General features: G+C 40.7%; 1 pseudogene; it reads left to right on the forward strand.

The window, feature by feature from the left end:
• LOC149177394 (transketolase, chloroplastic-like) overlaps nucleotides 1-16,992 on the forward strand; it is a 33,517-nt pseudogene extending 16,525 nt beyond the window's left edge.
• The last annotated feature ends 10,929 nt before the right edge of the window (nucleotides 16,993-27,921 follow it).

Here is a 27,921-nt window from a genome sequence, read left to right on the forward strand (position 1 = left end):
TGAGGTGAATTTTTTTTTTGGCATCTTTTCTTTCTAAGAGACCCCTCATACATTCAATAACTATTCTTACCATGAGCTACTACCCATTATTAACGGAGCCTAAGCCTGAGGGCATTGATGAAGATTGACCCTGTAACCTTGGTACTTTAGCAATGAGAACTCAAGCAGCCAAATTTAAAGGTACCATCCTCAGCCAATTAGTTGTCAGCAATCAAGATCTGAAAACACAACAATAATGTCATCTTCTAATGTTCACAGCTACTAGAGGCCACAACATCCCTTACACAGTCAAGTAGATATGATATTAGAGCTTAAACTCAATCAAGCAACGTGTATCAGCCCTCTATTTCTCTTTTGAAGATCAATGAAAGCAGATTCTTTCCATGCCCACTCGCATCATATACATCATCAAGTGAGCAAGCTCTCGGTTGTTCCAGATCTGTTTACGTTCACAAGATTTAATAAACGACATTTGAAGCTTTGTGTTCATGTATTTTTTCCAGCCAAGGGATTGACCTTTTCCAGCCTATATTGAAAAGCACAAGCACCTTCCTTAAGAAGTGAACTAGTCAACTTATTGTGGATTTTGTTTCATTGGAGTGATCCACCTATTGATGTATCTATCCATTTGAATAGGTTCCCTTGCACACATCTCCATGTTATTGGTTCAAGGCACCCACACATGGAGGGCATCTATTCAGATGATATACTACCTATTGAACCCCCTCTTCTTTTTTTGGAATCGGCCAATATGGTTGAAGCATCATTGCATCAATTGAAGGTACACAAGGATCTAACATTTTTCAGGTTCTAATACTGCTACATAACTTATACTTGGTCAGAAAGGTGTAGAAATATTCTATATGTGATGGCCTAGAGATAACAATACAAGGAGAAGATGACCTTCTTCCATTTAGTCTCTTCCACCAACATATGATTAGAACAGACCTCATATTAAATGATTATAATAGGTGGTGCTCCTTTTTTGGAAGAATATATGATTTGGGTTATGTTTCCACGGTTCATGAGCAGCCCTAACATTAGAATCTCTTCCAACCTTCTCGAAAAAAGAGTGAAATAGAGAGATTATGTTCATGACTACCACAGCTTGATCTTGAGTTTGGTACTTTCATTGTCACTTAGCTTTGTGTTTAGCTTGACTTTTGCCTACATTAACACAATTAAGGATTGGTGTGCTCTCAGAGACCTTTCATCATTTATAATAGAGGTCTCATTAGCTAACGCAAACAACCCATGGATGGATTCTTCATATGGTACTCGCTTAAGCTCTTGTTTTAAGACAAATTCGTCAACCTTAATTAAAGCATTGTTACTTCCAGAGACTGTGAAATTTGGTAAATATGGTCGATTTTTAAAATTGGTAACTAGGGCCAAATTCCACTTTGGATAGCTCAATTGATGGAGATGATTATTGCATTGAATTCCTCTTTTCAAGAGGACCAAAATTGACCTAAAGATCATCAAATTTAGTCAAGGATAAATAGGTTTTTGAGGTCAAGCCCACACATGAGCAAATTATCAAGGTCAACCACATCATCATGTAGGCTCATGAAGCCTAATGGACATGTTCTTTGACCCTCAACGACTTCTATAAATAAGAGAGACCTCAAACCTCATTTTGTATCATTACAACTCATCAATGCTCTCTCCTCATTTGATTGTGTCGTACAAATTGCAAGAGAAACTCTTCTTCTCTCACACGTGTAGCTGAAAATGGATGAATTTTAGGACGCCGAATTTCAAGATCTGTTGCAAGGTTTGACCATTGTTGACCAGGGCTATTTTGACCTGCTTTGACTACATTTTTTGTGCTAGAATTTCTGTTTTGGAGGGCCACATTAATTGGCACAGAAACCGAGGTTTTCTGGGCTTGTTGACCAAGCTGACCACAGGACAGAAGTGCAAACTTTGACCAAGTTTGACCGACTGTTTTGAAACTGTTTTGGGCTGACTTTGACCAGCAAAGAAGGTCAAGTTCGACTGGCTTTGACCGAGCTACATTGTGAATTGTTTGCTGCTGCATTGACCAGCATTGACTTTCTGGTTAGGGTTGTTCACTGCTGCTATCTAAAAGCAGAAAAATCACAAATTGACTGGGTTGTTTTGGACAATGGTTTTGATCATCTATTGGAAAGTCAATATTGACTTTATTGCACCCTCTCTCTCTCTCTAATGAACATTTGATATAATAATAAGAAAAATTGATCAAAGGGTTTTCCCCATCTTGGGGTTTTTCCCTGGGATTCGCCAAATTCTGGTGATCTCTTGTCTTGGCTTGTTTTCTGCTTTTTTTGTTCATGTGTTGAAGTAAATGTAACTAGGTTCGGTCTTCATAAATGTACTTTGATATTTTTATTTATTCAAGAAAAGAAATATTATTTTTATAATATATGTCAATGAGTTTCTTGCTCATTGAAGTAGGTCTAGCAAATGATAAAGTGTTATAGGTGAGTCAAAGAGTTAAAATAATTATGTTGAAGACCTTAAGGGTATGTTACATTATGTATATTTATGTATAAGAGTCAAAGAAGACACCTCCAAGCAAAGTCAAGTCTCCTCCTAGCAAAGACACCATCAAAAGAAGCAATGGCACCATTAAAAGCACCCATCGAAGCAAAGAAAGTCAAGTTGGCCTAAAGGAGGGACAGTCCTCTAAATATAGAGGCTGTCCACTCCCTCAAACTACAAGCAACTCACTCTGAAATCAGCGAAGGTAGAGGACCGAAAAAGAAGCTGAGAAAGGGACGAAGAAGAAGCCTCTAGTGCAGCGAAGAAGCAAGAAGGAAGAGCGAAGGTTTTGGGACCTTTTTGGGGCCAATACCAGCCACATGTGTGAAGAGAAGGAAGGGCTATCTGCTGTTAGGATAGCAGCAAGTCACCTCCCATCATACCTCATCGTTTGGGCTACAAACTAGGCCTACTAGGCCTCCTATCCAAGAGAACAAGGAAAGACCTCAAACGAAGGAAAGAGGAGCCATATAACATCAACAAGACCTCTCACACGTGCGAGAATTAGGGATGCAGTGCTGTCACACTAAGCCTACCACTATACATCATGAAGGGACTCGGTTGATCAAGAGAAGGGAGGAGTATCCTTGGGTGAAGGATTTCAATAAGTACAACAGATAAATATCTCTTCTAGAAGGTTTACTAATAGTGGAAGGAAGAACGAAGTACAAGGGAACTGTTAATTTTAGGTATGTTCTATGCTAGAGCAATTTATTTCAATTTTCACAGTTAGCTCAATATCTTTTCCAGATTAGCAATCACATCAGCGTTAAAAGTAAATTGCAGATAGAACATAAATATAAATTGTAGAAGACAAGCCAAGACAAGAGGACACAAGATGTGGCACTAGCCAGGGACAAACCCCAACGTGGGGAAACCCTTCGTCAATTCTTCTTATATGTTCTTTAATAGCTCAGCAGAGAGAGAGAGAGAGAGATAGAGATAGTACATTTATAATAGAAGTCAACACTTTGACTTACCTAGATAAGAGCATAGATCATCTCCTAGGATGACGATACATGAGAACAGTTGAAGACACGCTGCTTCAACTAATTCTCCAAGGTGATTGCTTCACCTATCATAGTGTTGCATCTCGTCATCATGATGCTGCACCTCACCGTGCTGCACCCATCATCATAATGCTGGACCTCATGCTGTTGTTGTCCCAGTGTTTAGCACTATTGTACATAGTGCCACTATTGCACCATGCTCATTGTTGTCCCAATGTACTTGCAACACTGTACTTGTTGCTGTCCATGCTTTACCATGCTGCTGCTGTAAATGATTCTTCATGCTTGCAGCTGTCCAATGTTGCAGCATGCTTTACCATCACTATTATTATGTGCACTATGTTGCACTGTACATTGTGCTATGTATTGCTGCTCCCATGTGCCATTGTTGCACCAATGTACAACTGCTACACCAATTACCATTGTTAATAGAGTTCAGGCTTCTGTGATCCATATCAATTTAGAGAGAGATTCTTCGGCGAAAATCACATGGAAAATCATTTGTCGACGCGTTTCGAACCAACAAGTGTGGTTCATCATCAAGACAAGTTGAAGAAACAGATCCAGCTAAGCAAGTTAAATAGGCAGAGCAGAGACTCCTGACCAACGGCTAGTTTGACTCAAGGATCTGTTTCTTCAACTTGTCCTGATGATGAACCACACTTGTTGGTTCGAAACGCGTCGACAAATGATTTTCCATGTGATTTTCGCCGAAGAATCTCTCTAAATTACCATTGTTGTTATGACTGTGTTCAGGTTAGGGCATGACTTGCAGTCTACCACATAGTCAGGAGATAAGTCCTTTTAGGACAGCGGTTTACCTTGGAGACAATTCTCTCATGCCAAGATGCCTTCCAAACTTCCAAAGGTCTTGTCCACCCTAGACTGCTTTTATCACAACCTCTAGCTGTGTGCTATGGCCTGCGGCCTAGCACAACAACTAGCTGTAGATTTTGGTCTGCCCAAATGACACTCAAACAGCACAGTTTCCTCCTTGAAGATCTCGGCTTAGCTAACTGCTCTTGGCAGCACCCAAACACATACACAATTCAGCCCTACGTTGATCTGTTCTTAGACTTGAGTGCAGACTTCTTTAACGCACAGCCTCACCTCTTGATTGTGGCTCCCTGTCTTGCAAACAGTCCTCAAAACATGCCTAGAACAGCTTCTATTACTGCGTTGTCACCTACAGCAACCCGAATTCTTTCACGTTGTCAACATGCTTCTACTTGCTGCGTTAGGGCTCCTTTGATCTGCGGCTAGGTCTTCTTTTGCTGCGGTTTAGGGTCTCTTCTTAGCTGCGTATAGGGCTCCCTCTTTGCTGCGGATTAGGGTCTTTTCTTGCTGTGCATTAGAACTCCTGTTGACTGCGGCTAGGGCTTCTTAGATCTGCGGCCAGATCTCCTTCAAGACTGCGGCTAGGGCTCTTTTGATCAGCGTATAGGTCTCTCTCCTTAGGGCTGCGTATAGGTACCTTTTATGGACAGCGGATAGGGTCTCTTCTAGACCAACAATTAGATATTTCCTTGTTGCGTTATGTAGGCTTCCTTCACCATTCTAGATCTCCCTTTCTTTCTGCGTCTAGGGCTTCTTCATTAGGGCAACGTAGATCTCCATTAGGGCAGCATAGATCTCTATTAGGGTAGCGTAGATCCTTTCTCCATTACAGTAGCATTATCCCTTAGAATCTCTCCTCCTGCTAAAACCCAAAGCCAAGTAGAGAGGAAGAGATCCCAAGTGAGTGTGCAGAAATGACTTGAAGGCCACCTCTATTTATACTAAAACGTTGAGCACAAGTGGGGTTTGTTTGGTTGCTGGTCATAACACAAATAAATTCATATCTCCATGAATACTTATCGGAATCGGATGATCTTTGGATCAATCCTACACCTCTCGATGAGAGGGATCCAAGAAAAATATCAGCTGCCATTAATAAGATGGCCCACATGGAGTTTGCCCTAACTACCAATTTTAGAAGGAAGAAGTGCTGGAAGGAGGTGGACAAAGTGTCGGGGAAACATAGTGCAGAGAAAAGGAAGGACTTGACTTGTGCTTGGATGATCTTCTAGTCAAGGGTCTAGGGTTTTTTATTGATCAAGAAAGAAGCTTCAATAAGAGAAAACTTACCGAAGGGTTTTCCTCTCAAGAGAAGAGAGGTTTTGGCCCTGGCAGAGAGCCAACATCTTGTGTTCTTGTTTTATGTTTTGATAGCAGTTTGATGAAGCACACACATGCATTAATAAGAGAAGAAGAAGATTAAGCTAACAAATAAAAATTGTAAAAAGACCTCACAAATTGTTATCTAGTCCCGAAGAATCACTCTACACCTAATTGCCCTAGATTCTTCAACATCATGTTCTATCTACAGTTTCTGTCAATGTGATGATTAATGTGATTACTATTGGAAATTAAATTGAAAATTGTCATTAGCCTAACCAAAGGACATTGAATAAATTGTTGCCAGCATATAACATACCATTGTTAATTAAAATTAACACCGGCCTCCATAATATTCTTTGTTGAAGTTTCTAAGTTTACTTAATTTAGAAACCCTTCATGCACTTTTTCTGATTTATTCCTACCTACTTGTTATTTTTCTTTAACACATTTACAAAGTAAATACTGAAAATAAACACCAGTGCATGCTCAACATATTACAGATCAGCGACTAAAAGAAACAAGAACAAACACACCACATGACACCATTATTTTTGGACCAATGTCCCCAGAAAAACCCAATGTGGGAAAACCGGTGCAACTATTTGAGGGTTTTCTTATTAAGCAATATCAGAGTACAATTTGGGTGCCGAAATTGGCCTACCCAACAAAGAATTTCCTTAGCAGCAATAGCTCACAGTTTGAGAGAAATCTCCTCGCTGAAACCCCGGAAAACCCTTCCGATAGTTCCTCAGCACAAAACTACTCTGCAACCCCAGCGTCTTCCCAATCTGGACTGCATCAACCGCTCTCTGTCTCACGCTGGCCCTGCGTCAGCCTTTCTAGGCCTTCGTTTGCCCCAGGAGGCCCTGCGTCAGCTCGGGCAGCTTCTGCGTTAGCTGCACTAACCCCTTTGGTGCTCTGCACAGCACTTGGCTGCCTCTACGTGGCCCTGCGTGAGCCCTTATTGGCTTTGCGTCACCCTCCTTAGCTACTGTGCTGCTCTCCCGGCATAATCTCTGCCTTTTCTGTTTCTCTGTACTCAATGCCCCTTAGTTGCTCTCCTTATCACTGATTCTATCTCTCTTAGCAAACCCTGCTCTAGAGAATAGAATGACTGATCATCTAGTGTACTTCTCCAAGTGACCCTCAAGCCTCCTCTTATATTTTTCGTGTTGACATCTCAACGACCGAGATTAAGTCTATAATCAATGGCTAAGATTAGATCTGGCTTGATCCATGTCTTTTGAACTATTCTAACACAGATTCATATTAATAAACATTAATATTTTATTTTCCCTAAGTTTAGACTTAGGGACTCTATTAAAAATATTAATTATTTTAATATCTCTTAATTTGTTTAGAATCTGCCCAAACCCTTTCTGGGTATTGGAGATCTCATGTGCCCCAACTTCTCCACCAAATTTCGTGGCTAGAGCACATCTGATGCTACCCCAAATCAACATTCTTTTGTACTTGTAATCATGAAATATAAATTGTATTTGGAAAAGAAAATTATATGAAACATCTTCTTCATGCTTGCAAGAAAAAGAAAGATATTTTTTTATGTATTAAAAAAAAAACATAAAGCATCCTCTTCCAAAGCAAGAAAAACGAAAATTTGAATTTTGCATTTAGCTCAACATGTGAACAAGTTGGCCCTCCAAGTGACCAGTCGGCCTGCCCATGAGACACACCCTTTTGCATGGATGAAACACTATAAATTGTGCCTATTTTCTCTCCTCCAAAGACACACTTCGATCACACATCTTATCTCTGTTCAAGCAAAGGAAACAAGGAACATGTTGTCGCATAGATTGTCACGACAACGCTCAGACCGGGGGCTATCACCCTGATCCCCGATCTCTCTGTCTCGGCTGGGCACACCTTGTCTTCGACTACGCACGCCTTCGTTTAGGCACATCTTTGGCTAGGCACACTCTTCGTGTGCCCGTCTCACCAAAGTCGTTCCACCGAAATAATCATGGGCACTATTCATGTCGTTCAATTCGTTCCACCAAAATTGACTCGGCCTAACTCGAGCACATTCGAGCACGTAACCCTGAGGTCTTGACGGTGGGAGGTCCATGCGCGTCAAGTGAGAAGGGCCAAATATGTTGAAAGCTCCTATAAAATAGCTCATAAGTCCACGGAGAGGTCTCAAACGTAAGAATATATCCTAAAAATCATCCAAGTGACCTCCAAAATCTATGAAATGACCCTGTCCAAGTCAAAGCTTAATAGTGTCCGTCTTCATAATTGTATCATGACTTGATGTAATCTTTGTACTTGTCAAAAGAAAGAAAAAATATATATATTTTTGTAAAAGAAAAAAAATTATTTATTTATAAATGGGTTTCTTGCCCATGGTTATTTGTCCTAGGTCAAAGCACCCATTGAGTGCTCTAGGGGTTATGAAGAAAAAGTCAAAGAGTCAAGGTCATGATGTAAAGTCCCTTGGAGGGCTCATGTATCAAGAGAAGAAAATTGTATTTTGTATATTAGAAATATCTAGATGCTCTAATAAATCAAGTTGGCCAACAAGTTAAGAAGTCGACCTTATGAGGGCTCAAAGGCCTCATGTAAAGGCTATATAAAGCTACCAATTCGACCTTCATTAGGCAAACAAGAAACTCGCATAAGAAAGAGTTTGGGTCTGCGGCTAGAAGAAGGTGTGAAGGTGGAAAAAGGACTACGAAGGAGGTAGGTTTTGCTCTACATATGTAGTATCTAGGGTTAGTTACCTCAGGTTTGAGGTTAAGGAAGTACTACAACTCGTTCTTTTGAAGAGCCCTAATTTCGTTGTCCTTGGAGAACTTGTGGAGGAAGTTTGGTTGATAGATTGATGGAAGCAAAGGTCTAGGGTTTGGTCTTGGAACTCTCCTTTCATTTGATTCTATAAGAATTTCTCGTGGGTATTCCCCTTGTTGAGGGGTTTTGCCCTGGTTTGGAGCCTATTTCTGGTGTCTCTCTCTTATGGTTGTGATCTGCATTGTTTTGCCATTTATTTGATGATGAACATAAACATAATAAACAAAGAAAGAACTAAATATCACAGATAAATGTCATGTATGGAAAATGAAATAATACGTTGCCCTAATTTTGAATTTTTTCCAACATGGTATCAGAGCTTGGTTCATTGACTTAAGGGCAAATAGAGGGTCACATCAAGGCTTCAAGGTGTCAAATAAGAAGATCTCCTAAGATCGAGCCTCTGGAAAAAGAAGTTTTACAATTTTGAGCACATCTAGAAGTCCTAGTCACTAAGTTAAGGTCACAGATCTAAAACAAGAAAAGAGCAGAGGTTTTGAGATCATTTAAGAGGATCGAATATATGAGGAAGCATCGTTTTCAAGACCGAATTCATTGAAGAAAAGATCAAAGCTCTAAGCACATTAGTTAGTCCTATCCACAAAAATAAGACTGCAAGCTTCACAAGGTAAGGTGAGGCTCTGTTCTCTAAAGGGATAACTGTCAAGCTAAAAGAACACTGAGCCCCTCATCATAAGGATCGAAGTTCTGGGAACTTTATTTAAGGTCTGAAATTATTATTAAGATTCTTTGTGCCCCTTTAGATCCGAAATTCCACTGAGCATATAGTTATGATTCTTTTGAGCCAACGAAGAGTCTAGATCTCCATTGTCATTAAAATAGCTTCAAAAAGAAGAATCGAGTTTTCCTTTGAAAGGCTCTAGGCATATGTGTAGCCAGGAAGGAGCCTAATGTAAAGCTACAGTGTCATTGTAAAAGGAGCCAAGACCACCACCATATCTTTGGGCATAAGTATAGTGTCACAAGCTTAGATATAGCTATAGTCACAACGTGAAAGGGCCGAGATCCTTTCCAGGCCTATTCATTAAAAGAATCTGAAGATCAAATAATTTGAAGCTTGCCATCCTGTTAAAATTGGAAACTAGGGCCAAACTCCATGTGGGTTAGCTTATTTATGGCAGCTGATATTTTTATTGGATCCCTCTCGTCGAGAGGTGTAGGATTGATCCAAAGATCATCCGATTCCGATAAGTATTTATTTAGATATGAATTTATTTTGTTTATGTAATTATTAACAAGCCGACCAGCTCTTATGTAGGCTCTAGAAGCCCAAACGTCATGTCTATTCAAACTATACGTTTTTGGTATAAATAGATGAGGATTTGATGTCATTTCACAACACACTTCTTGAGTGATCTCCTCCTCTCCACGTCTTGGGTTTTTGGAGTAGGAGAGAGACACCAAGAGTAATACGCTACCCTACAAGACTTGGAGAAGAAACGCAGTAAACAGAGCCCTAAATTACAGTCATATATGGAACCCGCAGTCTATACGGGAAACGCAGACAGGTATGGAAATACGCACAGCAATGAAGAAAAGTAATACGCTATTCTTGGAAAACCTAGCCGCAGTTCATGAAGAGATACGCATCAACTCAGTCATGATATATGTTGTCCAGAAGACATATATACACGCAGGCCCTAATCCATAGTGAATCTGGCAGCGTGGTTACTCACAACACTTATACGCAGTTTATGAAGAGATACGTGAATTCATATATACGCTGGGGTGATACGCTGTATGTATACACTAGTCGATGAACAGTGTACGCTGGTCAATGGGCAGTGATGTGCTGTGACCTATCTGTAGCAATATATTTATATATGCAGGAAACAACGTAGCAAACATGTTACACGCACAGCATGCCCTATACTCTACACGCAGGCATACAACGCAGCTAATATGGATCTATACACAGTTATGAAGCCAGCGTAATGAAGTAGTCAAGGCAAGCACATAAATAAAAGGAACACGGTCATATAATATGGAGACAGTGATACGCAGCAAAGAAAACCTACGTGGACAGCCCTATCAATATACGCAGTTCATAATACATGAAATACGTGGACATTTCACGCTGTAGCACTCTGTCATGGGAATGACTTACACACAGTCCATACAACGCACTCATGTAAAACGCTAGACACTAACCACGTAGTCCATACAACACACAGCACTTACACGCAGTCCATACGATGCACAATAATGGATATTTATATATATATATACGCTGGACATGTACATATGATGAGCAGTAATATACATAGGTTATATATATACGCTAGACTGTACGTACAATGAGCAGTGATATACGCTGCAGTACATAGGTTATATATATACGCTAGACATGTATATACGCTAGGCAGTCATGGTTATATATACACTAATCAGGAAGTCATTAATGGACCACTGTCATCAAGCCGCAGTGATGAAGAAGTAAATGTATACATGGTATTGGAAGAATACCAATACGTTGTGCATAATGGGATTGCGTGGAACTATAGCCTAGCTGCTTTGCTAGGCTGCAAGCCATAGCAAGCAGCTAAGGCTAATATCAACAAAGGCAAATTGTTGCAGCATGATGAAGCAACGAGAAGGCAAAGGCAGCAGCATGGTGAGCAGCACTATGAGATCATGTGCATGGGCAGTACAATGATACATTAGCAAGGGCAGCAGCATGATGATGATGCACATTAGTTTGAGCAACATTATGATGGATAAGATCATGGACATGGGCAACAACATGGTGCAGTATGCAGTGGTGCAACTAGAGGACCAGATGTAGAACGATGATAGGTATCAGTTGAAGCAGAATGTCTTCAACTAATCTCATCGTTATAGGAGACGATCTATGCTTAGATCTAGATAAGTCAAAGTGTTGACTTCTGTTGTAAATGTACTATCTCTCTCTCTCTCTCTTTCTCTACTGAACTTTGAAGATCAAAGAAGATTTGATCAAAGGGTTTCCCCACACATTGTGGGGTTTGTCCCTGGCTCGCGCCACATCTTGTGTCCTCTTGTCTTGGCTTGTCTTCTGCGTTTTATATTTATGTTCTATCTGCAGTTTATCTTAATGCTGATGTGATTGCTAACTGTGAAAATTTAAATAAATTGCTCTAGCATAGAACATACCTAAAATTAACACATCCATAGAAGAAGAATCGAAATAGTATTTTCCTCAAGTCATGCTTGAAAAATATCACAAGTAGTTCTATACATGTTTTTCAGTCGTATTCAAGGCAAAGAATTGTAGCCAGAATGTAGTTTTGTAATCTATGAATATAGTAAGCAAGCTTGATCAACAGGCAAGGCGCTGACCTATGGAGATCTTCCCAGCGATCGTAAGGAAGTCGACCTTTGTGATTTAAGGAGACTCTAGCCTCAGACATCTAAGTTAAAATTATTTTAAGCTTTCTTGTAATAAGAAGTAGCACTAACTAAGAAAGGAGGCAGTCTTGTGCATTGTCACATAAAAGAAGATGAGTATTTCTTTGCATCGTTCTAAGCACATTCAGTGACAAAAATCCCATCATTATTTGTCAAGGTTATACTTTGTTTTGGAAGGCTCACATCTTGAGCACTTCTTGATCGGTATACATCAGTTGTCCCTTCTCCCCGTGAATCCCAAATTTTGAGCAACATCTAGTATATTTTAGTGTTTCAAAGCAGTGTTGATAATATCGCCGAGATATCGGCGATATTCGGAAATATCACGATATTTTCGGCGAGCCGAAATATCGCCGACCAAATATCGCGATATTTTCGAGTTTTGAAAATTGCGCGAGATTTACGATATTTCGACGATATATTGGAAAATATCGCGCGACGACCTAAAATATCGCCGACGACCCTGAAAACATTCCGGGCGGGCTATATAATTCGATTTTTGGTTTTTTTAAGTCATTTTGGTTTTTTTAAGTCATTTTGGTTTTTTCTGAGCGCTGGAAGTCCAATGCGGTTGCTGCCAAGGAGGGTTTGAAGCCAATACGCCATCAACAACGAAGATTTCTAAGCTGCAAGTGCCAAGAACTGTAAGACAAACTCGATTTTCATTCTTCCGGTTCCCTACAATCATTTGCTTGGCTTTTGATTTGATTTCAAACTGCAAGGTTTTGCATTGAACCACAAACATGAACCACTTCCACCGGACAGGAGCAATCAACAGACAAGTTTGAAGTCACAAAAATACGCTGCCATTACAAGACAATACTTGAAGTTGTCTTTAAGGTTTCCTTTTGCATAGATGGTGTTCCGGAATATATTTGTGTCCTACCCCTTCAATCCGACCTTCCAATCAAAATATAAATCCTCATTGCACCAAATGCTGCACATACATATAGAAGAAATGTCACTTTTCACTAGTCTTCTTGCTTCAACATAAATTGCTGTACGATGAACAGTTGTTGTTAGCTTGCATTTACTATATGATTTCTGATTTCCTTTTCTGTATGAATGAACGTTGAGAAACTACATACCTAGTTTGTTTAGGACTTTAGAAGTTTATAGTGATAAAAAGATAGCTCATGAATGTTATTTTAATTGGTGATTCAATTGCATCCACCTTACTAATTGCCATAGTGTCATGTTGTTGCACCAGCTGTTTGGAATAAAGGGAAGTAAAATAATGTGCAAGTTTGAGAATAAATTGTTAACATTTGAAGGACATCATGGATTGAAGTACACATTGACCAACAATATGAAGGATAGTTGAAGAAATTTAAATGATATTTGTTAACAAAGTTTGTAAACCCCTCAACAATGTGACCTTTCTTCACAACTCCAACATGTGGGATGGATGCAATAAGATAGCTGCTTCCTGTTCGTACATGATTATTTGTTGTATAAATGTAGTATTTTCTCAAAAAAAATGCACAAATGACTAGTAGTTACACAACAAAAGGGATGATCGAGTAACTCACCAATTCCACAGTTGCTTACACAATTATTTTGATTATAAGCTTCTCGATAACCACATACATCATTGCACCCAATCTTGGGTGCAAGGGAGGATGACCAATACCTCCCTCAACTCCACCTATTAACTCAAACATGACCATTTCCCATGCTCCCCAAATCTAGTGCCATAGAGTTGTCCCTGTTTAGGGGATAAAAATGTTTCTAGGTTGAAAAGAAACAAATCCATGATTTGGTTGTAACACCAATATAAACAAGCTTTGTTGTCTTGAAAGGCAGTCAAGTACATTGCTAAAATTATTTCCACAATGGCTTTGATCCTTGCTATTAATGATCCTCCCTCCATCAGCTCAAAAGGTGCTGCCTTCTTCTTCAAAGATTGCACCCTGCCTTGCTGGTTAAAGATGTAACTTTCTCTGTGCTCACTGCTATGAACTTATGAAGTCTAATAATGCATTATGCACCTACAGCAGTGGTATAAGTTATAAGTTATAACAGTTATGTATTTTTCCCATGCTTGGCATAATTCTGAAAGAAATTGTTCTCATTCCGTGCCAATTTGCTATGTGTTTCATTTGCCATTTGGATACCTCACGTTACAACATGTTCATACTCTTTTGTTCAAGAGTATTCAACAGTCAACTTGTATTACACTTCTATTCAACAGTCAACTTGTATTACACTTCTATTCAACAGTCAAGTTAAAACTGTTTTGTAAAATGATGTGGTTATTTGTAATTTGAAAATTTTGTATTACTTATTAAGTTACTAATTCCAAATTTTTTTTGGTGCTCTAGGTTTCCGTTTGAGTTAGCCCACTACAAAATACAAATATGCCAAAAGCCTTGGACCCATTTTGGGAGTATGGGAGCCCTGATGGTGGGACAAATCGTGCATATCTTACATGCAAATTGTGTGGGGACAAGATGACAGGTGGGATTACACGACTGAAATACCATCTTGCTAGACTCAGTGGACATGATGTTGGGCTTTGTACAGTTTCTAGTTCGGAGCTTATACAAAAAGCTCTTGAGGCAATTGAAGAAAAGGACAGAAAGAAGGAAGAGGCGGAAAGAAACAAAGCTGAACGTGCAGGTAGATCTTTCGGGATATCTTCTCCTGATTTTGGTGTTGAGGGTAGTGGGCCTAGTGGCCCTAGTGGGAGGGGCTCCACAACTGGCACACCATCACATGCTACTGCTAGTGTGAGTGCGAGGTCATCATTTTTTGTTCCACGAACAGGCGCTGGAGCACAACCTGGCATAAAATCACTTGTTAAAAAAAAGGAGAAGCAAGAAGCAGATAGAGTCATGGGGAGGTGTATTTTTTGGAGCGACTTACCTCTCAACATCACGAAAACCAATCCATTTTGGCAGCCAATGTGTGATGCTATTGCTATTGTGGGCCCAGGGTACAAAAGTGCCACATATGAGGAGTTGCGGGGGCCAATTCTTCAAGCAGAAAAACAGGACATCAACTCTAGATTGGCGGAGTTGAAAAAGACATGGGAAGTCACTGGATGCACAGTGATGTCTGATGGTTGGACAGATAGGAAGGGTAGGACCCTTCTAAATTTCTTGCTACATTGTCCTAAAGGTACCATGTTTATTAAATCGTTGGATGCATCAGAACATATCAAAGATGCAGCAACGATATGTGAGTTGTTAGATGGGTTCATTCGGGAGATTGGTGTGTAGAATGTGGTGCAAGTCATAACAGACAATGCAACTAATTATGTGTCTGCCGGCAGAATGCTTATGGAGAGGCATCCCACATTGTTCTGGACTCCATGTGCAGCGCATTGTCTTGATTTGTTGCTTGAGGATATGGGGAAACTCTCCTTCATCAAGGAGGCAGTTGATATGGCTAGGAGCATCCCTAAGTTTATTTATAACCATGCTTTTGTTCTTAGCCTTATGAGGAGGTTCACTAGAAACAAGGAGTTGCGACGTCCTGCCATCACATGTTTTGCCACAACCTTTATTACTCTTCAGTCATTGCTTCGATGTCAGTTCGAGTTGAAGCAAATGTTTGTGTCTGATGATTGGCATAATTGTAGATACAACAAGAGACCTGATGGGAAAGCCATTGCAAAAATGGTGTACTCTGAGACATTTTGGCGTGGAGTAGAAGAAGCATGTGCAGTTAGCGAACCTATAGTAAAGGTTCTTAGATTGGTGGATGGAGAGAAGTCTGCAATGCCTTATTTGTATGAGGGCATGGATAGGGCCAAGGAGGCCATTCGTTCCTATTATGCAAACAAGGGTTCTGTTGGCCTTGATAAGCAGATGATGTTATGGGATGTGATCGATAGTCGGTGGACAGGGATGCTTCATCGACCCATTCATGCAACAACACTCTTCCTCAACCCCGCATTTTCATACAAATGCAACTTTGATTTTGATGGCGAGGTGATGGAAGGGCTCCATTCCTGTATTCAGAGGATGGTACCTGATCTTGAGCTTCGTAGCAAAATCAATCGCGAGGTACAGTGTTATCAGGATTGTGTTGGCCTATTTGGCTTTGATGATGCCATTAGGGAAAGGGCCCTCTTCATGCCACGTAAGTGACAAGTCATCACTCATTAGAAATTAGAAATTTGAATTTAATTATGTTTTAACTTTTAACTTTTAAGTTTTTGAATTTTTTATTTCATTATTTTGTTGTAGATATTTGGTGGCGAAGCTATGGTGCAAGGGCACCAAATTTGCAAAAATTGGCTATACGAATCTTGAGTCAAACATGTAGCTCTTCAGGGTGTGAGCACAATTGGAGTGTATTTGAGAAAATACACGCCAAAAAGCGCAACAGGTATAACTTTGAACTCAAGCCTTCAGTTGAGCAATTACACTTATTGTAATTTTTAATTTTTAATTTATGACCTTCAACTTCAAGTGTCAAGAGTCAAGAGTCAAGACTCATTACTCTTTTTGACACTCTTACAGGTTGGAGTTCGCACGCCTCAACGATTTGGTGTATGTGCATTACAACATCCGACTTCGAGTGAGGCAAATAGAATCACCAATGGATCCAGATGCCATTTCCTTAGACAATATTGATGTATTGTCTCCGTGGAGGGTGGAGTCTGAGGAGCCCATATTGGAGGAGTCACCTTCATGGTTAGAGCCAGTGGCAGATGATCCATTAGAGCAGGGGCAGCAAGAGGAGGACTCGGAGTCAGAGGAGCAGCAGCACTTAGAGGAGGAGCAGGAGGAGCAGGAGGAGGAGGACACTGCGGGAGCATCAGCATCAACACCATCTGCTATAGATATAGGAGAGCATAGCTCCATGCCTAGCACTCATTATTTGACATTAGGTGCAGAGGTAGGGTCAGGGCCTTCTACTACTAGGGGCAGGCCTGGCAAACAGCCCATCATGTTTTCCCGTAAAAGGGGGAGAGGGCAGTAGATAGATAGCTGCTAGTTTTATTTGTTATGCTACATGTAACTCATGATGATGAGATACTTTTATATATGTGATGTTATTTTGTATTGGTTCTCCACATTTGAGTCCTTGAATGGACAATTATCAGGGATCAGCAGGATTTGGTATCGCCTTTGATATATCATTTCTATTTGACATCATATATATCAGTGTTTTCTTCATATTTATGTGCCAATGTGTTTATTTCATGTTGATATTGCTTTATATGTTTAAAAATCTGAAAAAAATGAATATATTATGCATTTTTTATGCTTGCCGATATTTGCTGATATTTTGCCGATATTTTCGCCGATATTGCCGATAAGATATTTTTTGGACCCTCGCCGATATTTTCCCGATACCGATATTATCAACACTGTTTCAAAGTACCCTAATCAGAGGCTCAATATCTCCAACACATGGCTTCAGGATATCTCTTGTAGTAAAAGCTTGAGAAGTTTCAATTTTGAAGGCAGAGAAGAAGGTATTGCATCGTAAGCAACATCAAAGGAAAACATTGTAATCTTCCATCAGTAAGAAGAAAGACATCTAGTCTATATTGGATGAGGCAGTCTACTACAGTGAAAGCCAAAAAGGTACATAATGAAAAAAGCGGAATTAGAAGGATGAATAAGCAAGGCAGTCCTTATACTTGGTAATGATAAGCATGATGGAAGAGAATGATAACTTGATAATCAAGTTGAATCCTTGGGCGCTGGGATATATGAAGGAAGACTTATGCGGGATGGATGTTGAAGATGTTCATCATGAGGTAATTTTTCTATTTTTGTTTTTGGTTATCGGACCTGAAAAGATGTTGCAGGTACACAAAATGACAGTTGAGGCAGGTTCAACCGAGTAAATGGATTGTTGAAGAAAAGTCACCATCTAGTACATGGCAACTGTAAAGTCAAGAGGTGATCATGTTGGGACTGATAGGTAGAAACACGAGAAGATAACCTAAAGGTCACAAGTTTGAAGATAACTTTCAAACTATGATCAGTATGGAAAGGCTCGACATAATGCATTCATGAATAAAGACAAGATGAGAGTGATGGATGACTTGGAACCTGTCTTGAGGAAATGGCATAAAAAGCATACGATTAAAGCAAGAGCTCGAAAGATCGTTGAAATAGAAGTCTACATGATTATTGCAGTCATCCCAATAAAAAAGAAGTAGCTCTTGGTAACCTCATTAGAAGCATAAGGAGCACTTATGGGTAAAATGAGAATCATCTAGTATGAAGCTCATCATACATCATTGGGAAGGAGCATCTGCAAGATGAGGATAATCAGATCCTCTGCTAGAATCGTCTTTAGAAGGTTCATCTCTTGAAAGATGCATCGCTAAGAATTCCACTTGGGATGGGGTTCATTGTTTAGAAGAATGATGGTATGATGACAAAGGAATGTAGCAGGTCAAATATGATTGAAGCACTCTCAATCAAGGACAGGAAGTTGTTGAAGGAAGCCTAGATGACCAAAGAAGAAAAAAGGTATATATGCATATTTTCAATGAGTCAGGTCATGTCATTATATAGTTGCAAATAGTAAGGATGCAAGCTCTACCTCATGAGCATGATAAAGGGAAAAGGATCTCTTTCATCAAAAGGATGCATAAAGGCATAGGTAACATATTAACTAGATGAAATCAACATAATATTTCCTCATATGGTATATGAGGTGGTTGACAAAAATTGAAGGAACTATGATTGGGAGTTCCTGGGAAGTAATATGTGAATAAAGAGAAAAGATGAGATCGTAAAGGATGCAACTATGGAGAAGGCAATCAACATCCTATGACTAGAAGGATTGACTATGATATCTCCATGGGAAAGATATCAAGACCTTGGAAAAGTCCTATAAAAAAAAGGGGGGAAGACCCTTGACAAATGAATATCTTGGAGATGTGTCAATGTCATGAGGAAGGGCCATCACAAAAGGTAATTTTTGACTTGATGTTCATCTCAGATTTTTGAATAATATCTGGATGGGATAATACAGGGATACCTAAAGGAGAAGTGTGAATGCCATCTACATCTGATACTCATGTGGAAGGATAGAAGATCCTAAAGAAGACGTGATGTGAAAAAGGTAGTTGTATGAGGAAAAGCCATATATGGTCCAATGGATCACTCTCCGATGAAAGGAAGGATGACATGACTGCCCTGATGCTAGAAGGAAAGTGATGGATGGTCGATGCCCTACATAGAAGTCCCAAACATGAAGGCTCCATAATATTGAAAATGAAATTCATGACATCAAATGGAGGAGCGCTACAAGTAGCTGAAGATCCCATGATCTCCACCAATGAATTAAGAATCATTGCTGGAAACAGGTCCCTAGCTAAGAGGGAGTTGGGACAAGTCCCTGGTTAACAGGGAACTTGGGTACATTCCTTTTGTAGGAATGGGTATATTCCTTCATTGAAATGGGTATATCCTCCCTACTTGAGAGGGAGAGATAGACACGTCATTCTTGTCTTCACTTGGGAAGAAAAGAATGGACGATCAGGTAAGCATTTAGCATCCAATACTCTTTGAGGATATGGTAGGGCATCCAAGATAAGAGTAGTCGTAGAGGACGGATATTCTTTGAGGACTGGGAATCCAAGATAAGAATAGTCCTAAAAGGACATACCTTGTGAACACCCGGGTGGGGTATGCTCCTAAAGAGACTGTTGAAGGTGTCTATAAATCATTGGTCTCGCCAGCATTTTGTTGCGATCTTGTGGAGAGATAGAGCTATTAGTCGAGGCCTTGCTATGTGATAATGTTGGATGATATGATACTATACAGAAGTGTTACCAATCTGACTCTTCTTACGAGAACTTTTCAATGGAAGCATTGTCCTTGTACTTGTTAATTATGAATACCTCCCTAGTTAAGAGGGAGTGTTCAAATGTAACTAGTGTCAGTCTTCATAATTGTATCAGTCGGCCTTATGAGGGCTCAAAGGCCTTATGTAAAGGCTATATAAATCTACCAATTTGACCTTCATTAGGCAGACAAGAAACTCGCATAAGAAAGAGTTTGGGTCTGCGGCTAGAAGGAGGTGCGAAGGTGCAAAAAGGTCTGCAAAGGAGGTAGGTTTTACTCTACATATGCAGTATCCAGGGTTACCTCAAGTTTGAGGTTAAGGAAGTACTACAACTCGTTCTTTTGAAGAGCCCTAATTTCGCTATCCTTGGAGAAATTGTGGAGGAAGTCTGGTTGATTGATTGATGGAAGCAAAGGTGTAGGGTTTGGTCTTGGAAGTCTCCTTTGATTTGATTCTATAAGAAGAATTTCTCGTGGGTTTTCCCCTTGTGGAGGGTTTTTTCCATGGCTTGGAGCCTATTTCTCGTGTCTCTCTCTTATGGTTGTGATGTGCATTGTTTTGACATTTATTTGATGATGAACATAAACATAATAAACAAAGAAAGAAGAAATAAATATCACAGATAAATGTCATGTATGGAAAATGAAATAATAAGCTGCCCTAATTTTGAATTTATTCCAACACTATTGTATGATAAAAATTCAAACATGGTAATCTAATTGTCCAAGCAAGCTATATACCTCCACTAATAATATTTTTGGTTTGGCTCAAGTAGAGGCAAAGGCAACACCAACTCCTCAGCCTAGAAAAATTACAAGAAAGTGACTTGTCATCCACAAGGTAAAGAGGACTAAGACAATAAGCAAGGTATGCCAAATTGTAAACAAAACCATCGAAGATAGAGGGTAGTCCCCCAAAGGATGAAGCCTTTTAGGATTAAGTGACACAATATACCTCCCGAAGACATGGTATAAGCCTCAAAACATGGTGAGGTTTCCCTCCTAGAAATAACTTCCCTCAGGCAAGCCGATGTCTAGCATCAAAATGTGGTTTTCATGCCCCCAGGGTGCACCTCCGAGCTATTAGCTTCTTGAGTACCTTGAGGTGTGCAGCACCGGCGCACTTTCTCCTCAATGGAGAAAGCAATTCGAGTTTGCTAATGCTCGTACTATGCCTCTAGCCCATGTACCCTGTTAGCGAAATCGATATCTTATACTTGTGAAATTACTGTTCAATCAAATCTCGGTACAGTAGCCACTTCAAAACTTGACTTCAATTGCAGTTTACTTCAATTAACTTCAACAATAATCACATTCATTCATAAACAACACAAATCATGTAGAGAAATAACACTTCAATAAACGAGAGGGGGAACTCTCAAAACAATTTCCCAATTGCTCTTTGACTATAAAACTTCAATATACAAAACTTCGGTTTATAATGGACTTTGGTTCGGTTGGGCCAAACTCCAAACAGTTCCCTGCCACAATCCTTCACTAATACAAATATACAATAACTGAGTTACAAACCCTTCAACTAGCAACCCACAACGAAACACAAAAAATAACCAAGTTGCAGCCCTTCAACCTACACAAAACATTAATACAGAAATACCCCATGGCGTACCACCCTCAACAATACTTCGTTCCACAAGCTCGCACAACTTCCTTCCGCAGCTTGCTTCAGAGAGCAAGCTCCTTCGTGAGACCCAACTCTCTTCTTCCTTCGTTGTCTCCTCCTTGTCTTGCAATGAGAGGTTGTTGATCTTCAATTGATTGATGTTCTAACTCCTCTACTCTCATCTTATATATATGAGTCACCCCCCATGAACAGTTGTGTCTCTTCCAAGGGATGTGTCAGTTGGGCGTTCGAGCCAACCTTCCTTCGTTCAAGCCGATCATAAACCCCAAATTATGTCGCATCGTTTCTCGCATACAAACTTTCCTTTGGTTCACTTTCGGTCATGTGCATTCACGTCTCATCTTCGGTTGCGTACCTTCGCAACTCAAGCAAGCGCGTCTCAGCTAGGCACACCTTGTCGTCAGTCAGGCACGTCTTAGCTAGGCACACCTTGTTGTCGATCGACCATATCTCAGTTGGGCACGCCTTGTCTTCGTCAGTTGCGCATTGACTAGGCACCCTCGTCATGTCGACTCTCCAATTTGTTCCAATCATTCCACCCTCTTCATGCGCTTGTATCACTGAATTCTTTCCATCGAACACGTCTCGGGCGTGCTCTTCGTGCCGACCCAGTCCTTCCACCAAACTCAACTTGCCCTAACTCAGGCATGCTTCGGTGCCTAGCCAAAGGGATTGACATCCCCACACCCACTTCAAAATGGTTGTCATCCTCGACAACACACCCCTCGACAAATTTCTTAACCAAATCCTGAAGATTGTCCTCATCATGAACATTCACATCAATTGTCTTCATCAATATAGAAGAATCTCATCTCCAACATATATACAATGTCTATTCATGTATTGCAACTTGTAAGAATGACATGTGTTGGATCCCCTCGTGCAATCGACTAGTCAGGTAGCTAATCTAACCGTAGCATCAACTCCACAAGAACACATGCACCCAAACATGTGCAACCATTATCACCTCTTCCCTGTCACACAATCTTTCTTCCGGTTTCGCTCATCATGAGGTGCCATTCAATGGCATCTCAAGCTCCAAGCAGTCTCACCATCCCAAGCAAGTTACAGTGAGCCCATCTCCTTCATGAGCTTCAAAAAGATGGTGGTGTGGGGGAGTCATACGACTTACCTTTCCACATCACAAGGCCATCTCTCTTCGTCTCTGACAAGAATCCACCCATACCTAGTATGAACCCTCCATACTTCTCTACAATATACTTTATTAAAGGTGGAAAGGAACACCTACCCATACTCTCTTCCATCAACTTCATCGAAACTGGATTGTTATGGCCTAGTATATCTGTCTTCACGGTTCCATCCCGACCCACGGACATCCCTCCATCTTCATCCTCTTCTTGGTCTGGTTCCTACTCCCAACACTCAATCCATCTGTGAACATCTTCTTCCTCCAAATCGACATACTCCTCTTCACGTTGATCCTCATACCCTCTACACTCTTCAACGATAGAAGTTTGGGCATCAACAGCCTCGCACTCTCTAGTGCAAGGCCCCACATCCATCATCTTTGGCCTATCCGATAAACTTAGAAAACCATCTAACAATGCTGCTATCAATTTTGAGCGTACCATGAGCATGGACTCCACCCAATCCAACCTCTCATGAAACTCATATTCTAGTTGTCCTACCTCCACAAAAATGGCTCCTCTCACGAACCTCATATTACTGTTCTCCTACCTCCACATGAATGGCTATCATCTTGCATTCTCCTGCCATAGCTCCCACGGTAGGAACGATCGTTGGCTCTGTCATTCCTACATGAATGAATAGTTTCCCCAAGTGCAGTACTGGCACAGCCTCTTACTCAATCATAAACTGATCTATGCCAAGTACAACTTCATAGTCATCCATCCTAATGATAGTGAAGTCCACCTTTCCTTGCCAACTTCCAATCTTCATCAAAACAGTTGTCGCTATCCCAAGGACTATGCTTCCTTCTGAATCCACCACTTTAAAAGATGCATGGTTGGAACGAACCTCAGTCCCAATCTCCTAGCCACATCTTCCTTCATGAAGTTGTGAGATGCTCCACTATCCAACATAGCCATCACTAGACTCCCAACTACATCCATCTTCACGAAATTTAGCTTCCTCCTTTCCGGATCATGTTTCGAGGTAGCTTCCTTCACCGTAGTTGCTCCTAAAACCTACATAACTCCTGATGCACGAGAACCTTGTTCTCTCTCTTCCTTCTCGACTTGCTGCAAAGTTGTCGCCTTCTGCATTAATGGAAAATGCTTGGTCATGTGCTCTTCACTGCACAACCAACACACAAGAGGTTTCTTCCCCCTTCAAAAAGCCACCCAACTTCATTCCATCTTCCTTCGAAAGCTTCTCTTTCCCTTTATCTGATTTCTTCCTCCTCTCGCCTTGCTCCTTCCCTTATGTCTTGCATTCACGGTAATCTAGAAGCTTGTTTGCATCAGTGATGGCTTCTTCAAGAGATTAAACCTTCTGCCTCTTTACTTCAACTTGAGCCCAAGGTTGCAACCCAATCACAAAATTGAACAACCTATCCTTCTCAGCTATATCCAGAAGCACCAACATCATACTTGAATACTCCCTCACATGTGCTTGCAGGGTCCCTCTTTGCTTCATGAACTTCACCTTCGCTCTCGCACCCCAAGTCTCATCTTGTGGTCCAAAACGAGCTATCAAGCCTTCCTTCATCTTCTCCCATGTGGTGATGGCCTCTGTCATGTTACCAAAAGCAATTTGTTTTGCTCACCTTCTCCACCACATCGTCACATCCTTTGTTAAGGATGATACAACAATTCTTATTTTCCCCCCTCTGAAGTCACCCCGAATCAGTCCAAGTACTGCTCCATATCCCAAACAAAGTTGCCTAATATATTTGTGTTCCTCGCACCATCGTATGATTTTGGTTCTTTTACTTTCACATGGACAGAATTATTGAACGAACCCTTCCCAACAACCTTCTTCAAAACTGCTAACTCATCTGTCACAGTAGTATAAAAAAGAAGGTTATAGAGAAGATGGCTATGTCGGTTTTGCCTCTATGGGAGAAAGGCTATCTAGGGAAGGTTATCCTATCCTCTAGATATGGCAAGAATCAGCGAATGGTTAGAACTTTGGGGTAACACGAATTGAAATCGACATAATTGTTGATGTTGTTTTAAAAATACACTAATACAAACTTTAAAAATCCACCTAGAATGCTAGTAGATTCTTTTTTCTACAACAACCACATAACATTCACGATATAAATCTATGTTAAATTATATTGAAAATTTCCCAATTCTTTTTTAAAACAAACTTCTCTATAAAAAAATTCACAATTATCTTTTATTTTCATTAAATGTATATAACACTCTATAAGGAGGAATTTATTATATATATATAATGTTTTCGAGGATGTGTTGGATAAATGATTAAGCAATCCCATAGTTGCAGTCTACAGGATGCAACAACCAAAACCAACATTCCATGGAAATAACAAGAAGGAAGGAGCATGTTGACTAGAACCATCTAGGAAGAAGTATATCAAGTTGGGCCCTAATAATGAAAATGACTTAGAGGGAATCAATCACTGGTGAGCAGACCAAAAATAGAATTGAAAAAACGAGAACATATAACGAGAGAGGCAAAAAGAAAAAAATGGAAAAGACTAATTCCTGTCATTGTCATGAATGATTCACAAGTGGGAGACTACTGTTGCATGCTAAAAATTCAAACATGGTAATCTCATTCCCCAAGCAAGTTATATACCTCCAATGATAATATTTTTGGGTTGGCTCAAGTAGAGGCAAAGGCAACACCAACTCCTTAGCCTAGAAAATTTACCAGAAAGTCACTTGCCATCCACAAGGTAAAGGAGACTAAGACAATAAGCAAGGTATGCCAAATGTAAACAAAACCACTGAAGATAGAGGGTCGTTCCCCAAAGGATGAAATATTTTAGGATCAAGAGGCTCAATATCCCTCTCGAAGGCATGATATAAGCCTCAAAACATGGTGAGGTTTCCCTCCTAGAAATAACCTCCCTCAGGCAAGCCAATGTCTAGCCTCATAATTTGGGTGTCACACCACCAGGGCGCACCTCTGAGCTATGAGATTCCCGAGTCCCCTAAGGTGTGCGGCATCGACGCACTTTCTCCTCAATGGTGAAACCAACTTGAGTTTACTAATGCTCGTACTATGCCTTTAGCACATGTACCCTATGCCGAGACCAATATCTTATACTTGTGAAATTGGTGTTCAATCAAATCTCACTACAATAGCCACTTCAAAGCTTAACTTCAATTACAGTTTACTTATATTAACTTAAGTTCAGCTATAATCGGATTCATTCATAAACAACACGAATAATGTACATAAATAACACTTCAATAAACGAGAGGGGGAACTCCCAAAATTATTTCCAAACCGCTCTTTGACTCTAAAACTTCAATACACAAAACTTCGATTTATAATGGACTTTGGTTTGGTTGGGAGGAACTCCAAACAGTTCGTTGCTACAACCCTTCACAGATACCAATATACAATAACTGAGTTACAACCCTTCAACCAGCAACCCACAACCAAAACCAATAAATATCCAAGTTGCGGCCCTTCGATCTACGCACAACCTCAATACACAAATACCTCATAATGTTCCAAAAGCTTGCACAAATTCCTTCCGCAGCTTGCTTTAGAGAGCGAGCTCCTTCGGGAGACCCAACTCTCTTCTTCTTTTGTTGTCTTCTTCTTTTCTAGCGATGACAAGTTGTTGATCTTCATTTGATTGATGTTTTAACTCCTTTCCTATCATCTAATATATATAAGTCACCCTCCATGAACAGTGGTGTCTCTTCCAAGGGACGTGTCGGTTGGGCATTCGAGCTGACCATCCTTCGTTTGAGCCGACCATAAAGTCACATTTATGTCGCATCATTTGTCGCATACAAACTTTCCTTCAGTTCACCATCGGTCGTGTGCCTCCGCATCTCATCCTCTATTGTGTAGCTTCGCAACTCGGGCTGGCGTGTCTCAGCTCGGCACGCCTTGTATTCAGTCAGTTGCGCCTCGGCTAGGCACCCTCGTCATGACGACTCTCAAATTTGTTCCAATCATTCCACCAAACTCATCTCAGGTGCATTCTACGTGCATTCGTCTCACCAAAGTCTTTCCATCGAACTCATCTCAGGCGTGCACTTCGTGCCAACCAAGTCGTTCCACTGAACTCGACTCGGCCTAACTCAGACGCGCTCGAGTGCCTAGCCTAAGGTCTTGACATCGTCCCCCATGTCAAAATGGTTGTCGTCCTCGACAACACACCCCTTGGAAAATTTCTTAACCAAATCCTAAAGACTATCCTCATCATGAACAACCTTCGCATTAATTGTCTTCATCAATACAAAAGAATCTTGCCTCTGACATATATCCCATGTCTATGCATGTATCGCAACCTGTAAGAATGACATGTGTTGGATCCCCTCGTGCAATCGACTAGTCAGGTAGCTAATCTGACCGTAGCATCAACTCCACAAGGACACATGCACCCAAACATGTGCAACCATTGTCATCTCTTCCATGTCACACAATCTTTCCTCTGACTATGCTCATCATGAGGCGTCGTTCAATGGCATCTCAAGCTCCCAAGGGTCTCACCATCTTGAGCAAGTGACAGTAAGTCGATCTCCTTCATGAGCTTCAAAAAGATGGTGGTGTGGGGAAGTCATACAACTTCCCTTTCCACATCACAAGGCCATCTCTCGTCGTCTTTGAGAATAATCCAACCATACCTGGTATGAACCCTCCATACTTCTCTGCAATATACTCCTCTTCACGTTGATCCTCGGTTGTGTGCCTTCACAAATAGGATGGGCGTGTCTCAGCTGGGCACACCTTGTCTTCAGTTGGGTGTGCCTTGTCTTCAATAAAGCGTGCTTCGGCTAGGTACCCTTGTCGTGCTGACTCACCAAGTCGTTCCAATTGTTCCACCGAACTCATCTTGGGTGGGCTCTTCGTGTGCCCATCTCACTGAAGTTGTTCCAGCGAACTCATCTCGGGCGCACTCTTCATGTCGTCCAAGTCGTTCCACCAAACTTGACTTGGCCTAACTCGAGCACATTCGACTGCCTAAGCCTGAGGGCTTGACAATGGGAGGTCTACACGCGTCAAGTGAAAAGGGCCAAATATGTTGAAAGCTCCTCCAAAATAGCTCATAAGTCCAAGGATAGGTTTCGAATGTAAGAATATATCCTAAAAATCATGCAAGTGACCTCCAAAAATTATGAATGACCCTCTCCAAGTCAAAAATAATGAAGCCACATGTTCGCAAATAGCGAGTAGATGTGTCCGCAAAAGGGTTTGGAGCTCTATTCTAGTGCAAAATAGCTTGAAAGATGATGAAATAGGAGGTCCTTCAAGGATATTCAACATGGAATGTCAAGAGGATGCCCATGCATGCAAAATTTGCCTAAATGGGCCTTGAATGATGTGACCAATGTCGTCACATATGTGTACTACCATGTCAACTATGAAATTCCCCCATGAAATGTGACGCCACATGAACAATCATAGAATCATCTTCCATTGTCCCAAGCCAAAACGTGTCGAATACATAAAATGG

This window comes from Pinus tabuliformis, chromosome 4_1 (genome assembly GCF_031772625.1).
Source record: "Pinus tabuliformis cultivar Carrire ecotype Pingquan chromosome 4_1, CPIR1, whole genome shotgun sequence".
In the NCBI taxonomy this organism is placed as follows: Eukaryota; Viridiplantae; Streptophyta; class Pinopsida; order Pinales; family Pinaceae; genus Pinus; species Pinus tabuliformis.